Here is a 9,572-nt window from a genome sequence, read left to right as displayed (position 1 = left end):
GCCCCAGGGCTTTTTATTATATAGACGATGGTCGCCCATCGCGCACAACCCACTTACTATTTAATACAATGCAGACAGTTTTCTTTCTATGTGTATATATGTGCCAGCAATCAGAATATCGTTGCTAACTTTGACAGCTTTAAATATTTAGTTGGACTCAATATTTCTTGAAGAAAATTACACACCCTGCAAAGTTTATTAAAAAAAGAATTAATTTAAGCGAAAGTTGATCAGAAACTTTTATGTTTTTATGCATAACGCTTAAAACGTAAGTTTAAACGCGTAAAAAGTAAGTATTAAACAATTTTCATGTCTGAATTTTCCTGGGAATTGTAGCTAGGGACGAGTATTATAAAATCTGCACCCGGAAAATATACTACAAGCTATCATACCTTCCAAAGATATTGCCTGTACATAAAATATTGCGTGGGAGTTATCAACAAAACAAGAAACCGTGTCCGTTACCCAAATCATTTCTCTCTCTTGTCCTGGAAAAGAAAATGACCAGCCAACATTCAACATGCCTAATATTCATATTTCCAAATAAAGAAATTGTATGACCTTTTTCTCTTTACAAACTCGACATTGTTTCATCAATTTCTTAAAAAATACAAATTTTGCGTGAATATGTTACCCGTAAAATAATTGTCGACATTTAAAATTCCGGTTGAATTTTTGAGATTTTGTAAAAGCTATAAGCAGACGGACAGAAAAAAAGGAACAGGAGACAACAATTCTTTATTCCGCGTAGGCTGCAGCAGGTGGCACGTGATTCCCTACCGTGATAATGACTCCAATATCAATATGTGATTAATCGTCATCTACTGGCCATGCCCAATCTTATAACTAAGTAAGAAGACAGCGCACTACATAGTTGTCAAGTTTTTGAGCGGACATTGACATTGCCAACGAACCGACAGACGGACGTCCGTCCGTACTCCCTGGGTTGAGGTTTTGGGTTTGTTTTTTGTTTGTTTTTTTTTCTTTGATCTTCTTTAATCTCTAAAAACTCATTAGGAACGTTTTTCCCACAAGTCTGTAGGGAATGAACAAGGATATTCATTCCATAATGTCACTTGAGTTCGTAGGGACAAGCGCTTTACCCTTAGGTACCAGCGGGGGTATGAAGAGTGAAAACATCATTTATTTAGAATATTGATATTTGTTGATATCACAAATTCTTTACGCATTACTTATATATCTTTTGGCAGAAAGTTTATATTTCATAGCAAAAAAGTTAATTAATTCTAACGGTTTTCCATGAAAATAGGGTAACAATTACAATATTATAATTATTTACATTTATGAAGGAAAACATTTACAGCCGTTTTCTCCTCTGAATGCAGACAAAACTCTGCTTGAGATAACTTAGCAATGATGTCACAGTAATAACAACTGTTTTTACTTGTCAGTTTGTTAAAATGCTTAACAACGTGTACGCCATTGTTTTAATACATGTACATAGCATAGCATAGCATAGCATAGCATAGCATATAACATATAATATTCTTTATTTGGCATAAAATGACAATACAATTAACAATATTAAATATATTTGATATCATGATATGTTTGAACTTGTCTAATTGATCTCCAGTTTTGTATTTGTATTGTATTTACAATATATCACTAATGTATTACAGGTATCTGGGACAAAAAAAAATCTCAGCAAGTATGTATTGTAAATATATTGTATTGATTATTGTATTCTATCATTTTATATGATTATGTACCATGTACAAGTCAAAATAAAATTTTGTTCTGCATATTCTGTAACCTTTGTGTTTATACTTTTTTTAAATTATTCGAAGATATTGATCACGAAAAGTTGTAATATCCGTGGTGCACAACTTTCACGTAATATATGAATAATTAAATTATTTCATATTATCTTTTACTTACAGTAGGCCTAAATATTTCTGAATTCTTTTCTGTATACTGAATTTGCATACTTTCCTCTTCCTAATATGTTCAGAATTAGTATGAAATAATTATTATTGTAAAATTGACACTTCTTCACTGGATTCAGTTAGTTCAAGCAGTTAACATAATGTGTCATAATTTCAGGTCCATCGACTTTGATTAGCCTAGGAAGAAAATTCTGCTCTAGCAATCTGTCGTCTGCTTTACATACGGCGCGTGCCATGATATCATATTATCCATGAGGTCAAGAAGCCCTTCACGTAACAAGATTGTACCAATGTGGTCACCATTGATTTGTAACATTAATACAAATAGTTGGCGTAATGCGGTTTTATGTATCAAACAGTTTCAAGCAATTGTCAATTCACATATTGAAAACGCGCAATGGGGCGAACGCTGCGTGTCATATTGTGCTATACTTCAAATCTCGTTTAAATCTAAATTTGTTTTCAATCAATTTAAATTGAAATCGCAACCAAATTGTCACTACAAATGTGTAAATATACAAGGCCGAATTGGAAGTTAATTTGATACTGACTACTATTTCTGTATCAGAAGGAACACACTTTAACGTTTTAACCTAATAATGTGAACTGGCGCTCATTTTCTAAGACACTTCCTATGCTTCGAGTCATTGAAACTTACATATGCTTATACGTGTATTTAACTGTATTGTAAAAAAAGAATCGATTACCAATTACATTGTTAATGTTATGGAACTTTTTTAAATATTTCAGCCAAACTTAGAATAAGTTTCGGTGAATATATTTTGTCACTCGCTTCTTTAGTTAAACGTTACGTCTCATAGGTTGCAGATCGAGGCAGATCGCTGGGCATTACTAAATATTACTAAATGCTAATTCAACAAAACCTAAAAACGTATAATAAATGTATCGATTTGTATAATATCAGGCCTGTGTATACTGTAAACATAGGAAACTTGAACACTAAGCATACAATACTTTTGTCTGTCACATAACCCGTTTTAAGTGTGTAAAATTGTAAATTTTTGTATTTTGTTCATTCTGTCTCAAAAACTAAAGAATTTCATAATCTGTTAAATTGCTAGTAATTAAAATATATGTATACCTGTATATGAAATATCTTTTTGATTCCTGGTCAGAAGAAAACTAAACTAAAATGATTAAGAAATTGGTCAATATTATGCAAACCTTTCAACTCTCCAAATTTGGATTAAACTCGTTTGCAGAACGGATGAAATATGAAATAAATGCTCAAATAAATAGTGAAAATAGTTCAAATCTTTACCATGCTGACAGATATGTAGTACTTATTAAAATAGGTTATTCATAATATAATATAATATAATATAATATATATAATATAATATAATATAATATAATATAATATAATATAATATAATATAATATAATATAATATAATATAATATAATATAATATAATATAATATAATATAATATAATATAATATAATATAATATAATATAATATAATATAAATATAATATAATAATATAATATAATATAATATATAATATAATATAACAAATATGTGAAAATTTATTGTTAGTACAGGACATCTTTTGTCAGATATGTTTAGTTTTATAAATAGTTATTTTACTTTATAAATAGCTGTTTTACTTTATAAATAGTTATTATATTTCAGCGGGTTTTTTTCTCTTGTATTTTTTATTTTCATTGTGTGCATGTTTAAATATATTATTAATTATGATACTGTAGATATGTACCTTCTATTGATTATGCATGTGTTAATGGGGTAGCCTTTCAAATCACTATCTGCTTCATACATTTACAGCATTATGACGTCCTCTAGGGTTTAAACATAATGGAAATAAAGAAAATTGTCATATTGTTTTGTTGTTGTTGTTTTAAACTTATCATATTCTAAAGATTCTAAAGAGCTTGAAACTGTTTAAGAATACTGGAAATATTCTTTGATAATATAGCGTGTTAAGAGGACATCAATACATGCATCTTCATTCATAGTGACACGGGTAAACATCTTATTAAAAGATTGCATCAACAATGCTTATTTGCAAGTTTTTGCCCCATAGATAATTTGATAGTGCCGTATAATTATATGCAAAGGCGCTCTTTGTATCCGAATTATCCGTCACAACAGATGCAACTGTCATTATTCTCGGACAATACACATTACGACACCCAGCAAGAAGCATTTACGCTTCATCTGAACTCGTATGATAAAAATCTGGAACTTTGTCACGTGAATTTAAAGGAGTTACGCATTTGAATGTAGTCGATACACCAGAGGCGAAACGTTTTAAATTAAATTTCACGCAAATAAGAAAGGGTTCTTTCAATTGTAGTGCAGTCTGGATGAAAATAATCATGAATGAAACATATTTCCGATATCATGGCATATATCAGTATGTTCAGATTGTTTCAATGTGCTTTCCATTTTCTTTATAATAAATACGCGAAAAAAAATACACGATATTTTCGATTGCTGTCCCAGAATGATTAACATATCATTTAACTTCATAATGCGATAATAGATAAAAACTCTTACAAAAATTTCATAATCAAAAGCGTATAAGTGTTTGTTAAAACATTTTAAAATGACCAAAACGTGTTATGATAGTTCTTTTTTAAAGAACTATATTAAAAGATAATATCCAATCAGTTATTTTGTTTATAAATTGCTTTAAGGATTGAGCGCTAAAAGTCAGATAAATTTAATTCTATGCAATAGAAATTGAATCTTAGAACCCTTAAAGGAAGAAATAATAAAATATATTATACAGAAGTGTTTTATGCCTTGGCAGCTGGATTTAAGTACATCCTATACACATATATCGATATGCATTTTTTTTATTGAAATACTTTTGATGTCCATCAGTTTTCTTGTGTGATCACATTGTCTGAGAATATTTTTATAGTTCTTTTCATTTACAACTGAGCATGTGACTGTTGACTCAAATTCATTGGAATTGTGGAATCAATGAAACTTATTGCTCCATAAAACTTATTTGCATAGGAGTTTCGTAAAACACCTAATTTGTAACTTCTTCCAACACGGGGCATTATCTTAAAATACTGGTACATGTATTTGTATTTGGATTCCTTTATAAGTGCATGCCATGCGCACTGTGTCGCTTTTCCCGTAACGAGACTGTGTAACATTCTTATTTATTTACACAGAAATATTAGTCTATCAATTTGAACTCTTCTGTAAGCATTTAGAGGGGAAATAATAAATAATATGATAAAAATTAATCATTTTCTACAACCGAAAATAGTTAATTAAAATACTCTTTTTAACGTAAAGATTGGTTGCTAAACGATATGACGCACAGCAAAAAGAACACTTACATCAATAATGATAAGATATAAATCGTCACATTTAAGAGCGAATAAAATATTTGTTCTTTTGCATTGAAACCATAAAATATGTTCCTTAATCAGTTTTAATTTCATGTTGTTTTTTTTCTTTCTAAATTCCACATACCGCAAGTTTTTAATTCCGGTGTTAAAGTATTTTTTAATTGGTAAAATTCCGAAGCTGATTTCATTTGATGATTTACATGTATTTAATTGTACAAGTATTTATGGTTCACATCATATGCTATTGCAAGCGTTTTATTACGAGTTTGACAATTTTATATACTTAATTGATGATACGATACATTTTCATGTCAAAGAAAATAAAATAAATTATAAAATAATAATAAATAAAAAATTTCATTTGTATAACTATTAAATTTTATTGTAACATTCTTCTAAAAACAAACTCAGTAACAAAATAAAACCATGATATTTTCAGTGATTGTCAGAAATACAAAAGAAGGAAAGAATACAAGAAAAGCAAGAGATTTTGAGAAAGAAAGGGAAATGGAATCGATAGATACAACAAAAGAAATCATGTAAAATGCACGAAGAGGCAATAATATCTGCCCATGTCATAAACAAGAAGCACAAAACTGTCAATTTATCAACAAGACTTCTTCCAGTCTGGTTTCGGTAATGATGCAAGTGAAACTTGACAAAAGTTACAAGGACATAATGGCGAAAGGTGTCCGTGTCCGCTGCTCGTCTGTGGTATCATATGTGCTCTATAGGGTGAATATAACGAATGCACGTGAGCCAATGCCGGAAGTTGTTTTTGAATGTCAGAACTTGGCACAGGGCCAGGTAACGTTACACTGGCACTGTATGGTGTAAGCGGGGAAACTGAAATAGACGCCGGAGATATCCGCTCAGGTGATATACTGTTTGGTACCGGCGCAATAGCGTTGTTAGGTTGAGAAATTTGCTTCATTGACATGTCCGTCACTAATCTTTTCATTTCATCGAGAGATTTGTTTAACATCACAATATAGTTCCTTGCAAGAATCAGTGTTGCCATTTTTGAAATTTTCTTCACAGAAGGACCGTGAGAATACGGTAAAGTTTGACGTAAACTGTCCAACGCGGAATTTAAATCGTGCATTCTTTGGCGTTCTCTACAGTTCACGCGCAGACGAACGTCTTCCGGGACACATGACTTGTGACGTCTGTTATATTTACGAATGTACGGCGGACTGATAGATTTATCATCGTCTGAATTGTCATTATCGTCATATCCACTGAAGCTTTGATTCGAAGTGGATTCAACATCAATTGTCTCCAGTGTGTCGTCTGCTTCGATATTCTTTTCTAGCAATTTATCAATGTTGTAGGATAGAGACATCGTTCAATCTTTTCTTGCGCTTCCTGAAATCAAAATGAACAAGTTATAGATAACATTTCTTAAATGAAAATAATATGAAACTGATTTTTGTAAGTTTATTCTAAAATTAAACTATGTAACTATAAAAATAAAAATAAAGAACATCTTTTAGTTATAATCAAGAAATCTAATCGTACATACAATTGAATCACATGATAAAACATGTATGTATTTGTTTGCTTTGTTTAACAGGGTAAAAATATATTTATTAATTAAGAATTAAAATAGCTAAAATAAAGTATAATCAAATGTTGTCCAAACAAAACATTAGCAGATTCCATTTCTTTAACTATTTTCATTTTATCATCAACATTTTAGTCCATTTAGTTGTAAACGGCATTAAAAATAATTATATTTCCCCATTTCCTAATTACAAATATATTGATTGAAAAAAGCTACATTTTTCATTTAGTTAACATTAATCCTTTTTCGTTTGTATTCAATTATCAAAAACATAAAGAAATGAGATGGGAAATAACTAAAAATAAACAATCTTGTGTTATTACTATCATTAAAGTTCAGTATATCAAACTTTTTTCTTTCACTAAAAGAACATTTGCATTACTGCACTGTTTCCATCTTAATTTTCTAAATATTTTTTTAGTTTAAACAATATTTTATCTCAATCAAACATATATACGCAATATAATAATGAACTATTTGTCAAAACACAAATTTGATCAAAGATAAATATTTTAAAAACATGTTATAATAAATATTAAAAGACACTTACCTTTTACTGATTTATATAGAGATCACAGTTAAGTGTATCACTGTCGATCTTCTGTTACAAACTGAAGAAAGCAATAAAATATTTCATCAAACAAATCAAATCCCGTGTTTCTTTTTAGGTATGACAGATGTTTTAATGAGAGATCGCACCTCCAAAATCTACCGGTCAAAAGATCATCAGTGCCTTATATCCAACCTCCTTTCAAATCACCGACCAATGGTGTGATTTCCTCAGTTTAGGAAAGCTTATCTCGCATAATCGCCTCAACCCCATCATTGGCCAGCAGACGACAATAACGTATCAACATTTCATCTGCGTTAATTTTCTCGTCTGCGCCTGAGGGTCAAATTTTGCGCTTCTTTTTATTCTTTAATTTTGAACAGAAGTTACTCTTCTGGGAACCGTATCTCTTTGATTCATCTTGATTATTAAAAGATTATTTAAAGATTTTTAAAATAATGATCAAAAATGGTGGAACATATGTAAATGTCAAAATACTGACATGTGTTTAGTACTGTTTGATGAACTAATTTACAACACTGGGAATAGAAGTGTGTGAAATATTAGTCAAGTTGTGTTGTAATTGTCCTCCTTATATCTCAAAATAAATGGATAAACAAATGAACATATTTGTATGAACTAAATGATTATATAAAAAATAAAGTTGTTTTCAACAGAAATCTCTTTTTTATGAAGCAACTGTCAGTTCTAACAGATATGCTACATGAAATACTTCTATGTTGAGCCTTAATTAAATACAAATGTATTGTACCCGAATAAGTTGACAGAAAATTATAGAATAATGCCAAAAATAAATATTCAGTAAACGGGAAGATTAACAAAATAATTTTTCTTAAACGAATGTGGGACAGACAATTTAAAAAAAAAATCTTTTCTTTACAGTGTAGATACTTTTCGTAAATGTTGCAATGTAAATTCTTATAATGTATGATTTGTATGTAGGAATGCATTTATATGACGATGCTGTATGCTTAATTATTAAAAACTTCTGTTCTGAAATCAAATAAAAACAATGTTAGAATATTTAAAAAGGGGAAAAATAAAGTTTTAATTTTTTCGATGAATAATAGTAGTGGACCCTCAAAGATTCTCATGTAATATAATTTTAAAGGATATGCTGATGCGGGATGACAGTTCTATAAGTAGAGAATTCTGTTATAATGTGAATACTGAAGGTGAACGATTAGATACTTTTTTGTTTTAAGTTAAATTTAAATATATATTTTGATTTATAAGGGTAATTGCATTTCATTGCGAATATTGAAAGCCAAGCCAAGTTGTCTCATGTTGTCAAAGACAATGAGATACTATGCAGTGATTTTCATATGTTATTCATTTTTTTTGCTTAACATACATCATTACCACATAAACTAAATATTTTTACTCTTAAATATTTCTTTTTTCCCCAGTTAAATATATATTAGAGGTTAAACTTTTTCACAAATTTCTAGATTTCAAGATATTATTATTCATTCAATACACAATACATGTAAATACGAGATAAATAACAAATTACAAAAAAAGTTGACGAGGTCAATAGTACACAAATCATACACGTCATCTTATAATATTCTTTCTACATATATATTCTTTCAACTAATAGATTTCAGAGACATATATTTTCTCTATCCATTTTGATTCTGGCAGTCTAATAGAAAATGAAATTCGTCGCCTATGTTTTGATTGCAAAGAGTGCATGTCCATTAAGACAATCTATATGTTATGATTATTATTTCCCAATTTTTAAAGGAATAATTGACCATGTGTACACATGTTATTGCAGAATTTCATATTTTGTAATCTGTTTTTTCCAAATAAACCGGTTTCATTTAGCCCCAATATAAATAGATTCTTCCCCTGAAGAAAAGGCAAACCTGTGTTTTGTTTTGATATTAAAATAGCTATGGAATTGTCATAAAAGTACAAAATCTTAAACAAAATTTAAAATTGCATTTTGTCTTCCATAAGTTTGTTATGGTCGTATGGGCAATATATTTATATATAGTATTATAATGTTAATGATATTACATAGAAATTCTATTGGTGGTGCTATATGTGAAATATCTGACTTGTATGCTAGCTTTTATTGAAGAAAATCAGTCAATGACGTATAAGAATGTCAAAGTTTTGCAATAATTTTGTTGATCATTTTATAAATGTTTATTG

Source organism: Ruditapes philippinarum, unplaced genomic scaffold (assembly GCF_026571515.1).
Source record: "Ruditapes philippinarum isolate M1 unplaced genomic scaffold, ASM2657151v2 ctg14378_1_1_1_1, whole genome shotgun sequence".
In the NCBI taxonomy this organism is placed as follows: domain Eukaryota; kingdom Metazoa; phylum Mollusca; class Bivalvia; order Venerida; family Veneridae; genus Ruditapes; species Ruditapes philippinarum.
The sequence above is the reverse complement of the archived record's forward strand: the minus strand, read 5'-3'. Positions refer to the sequence as shown.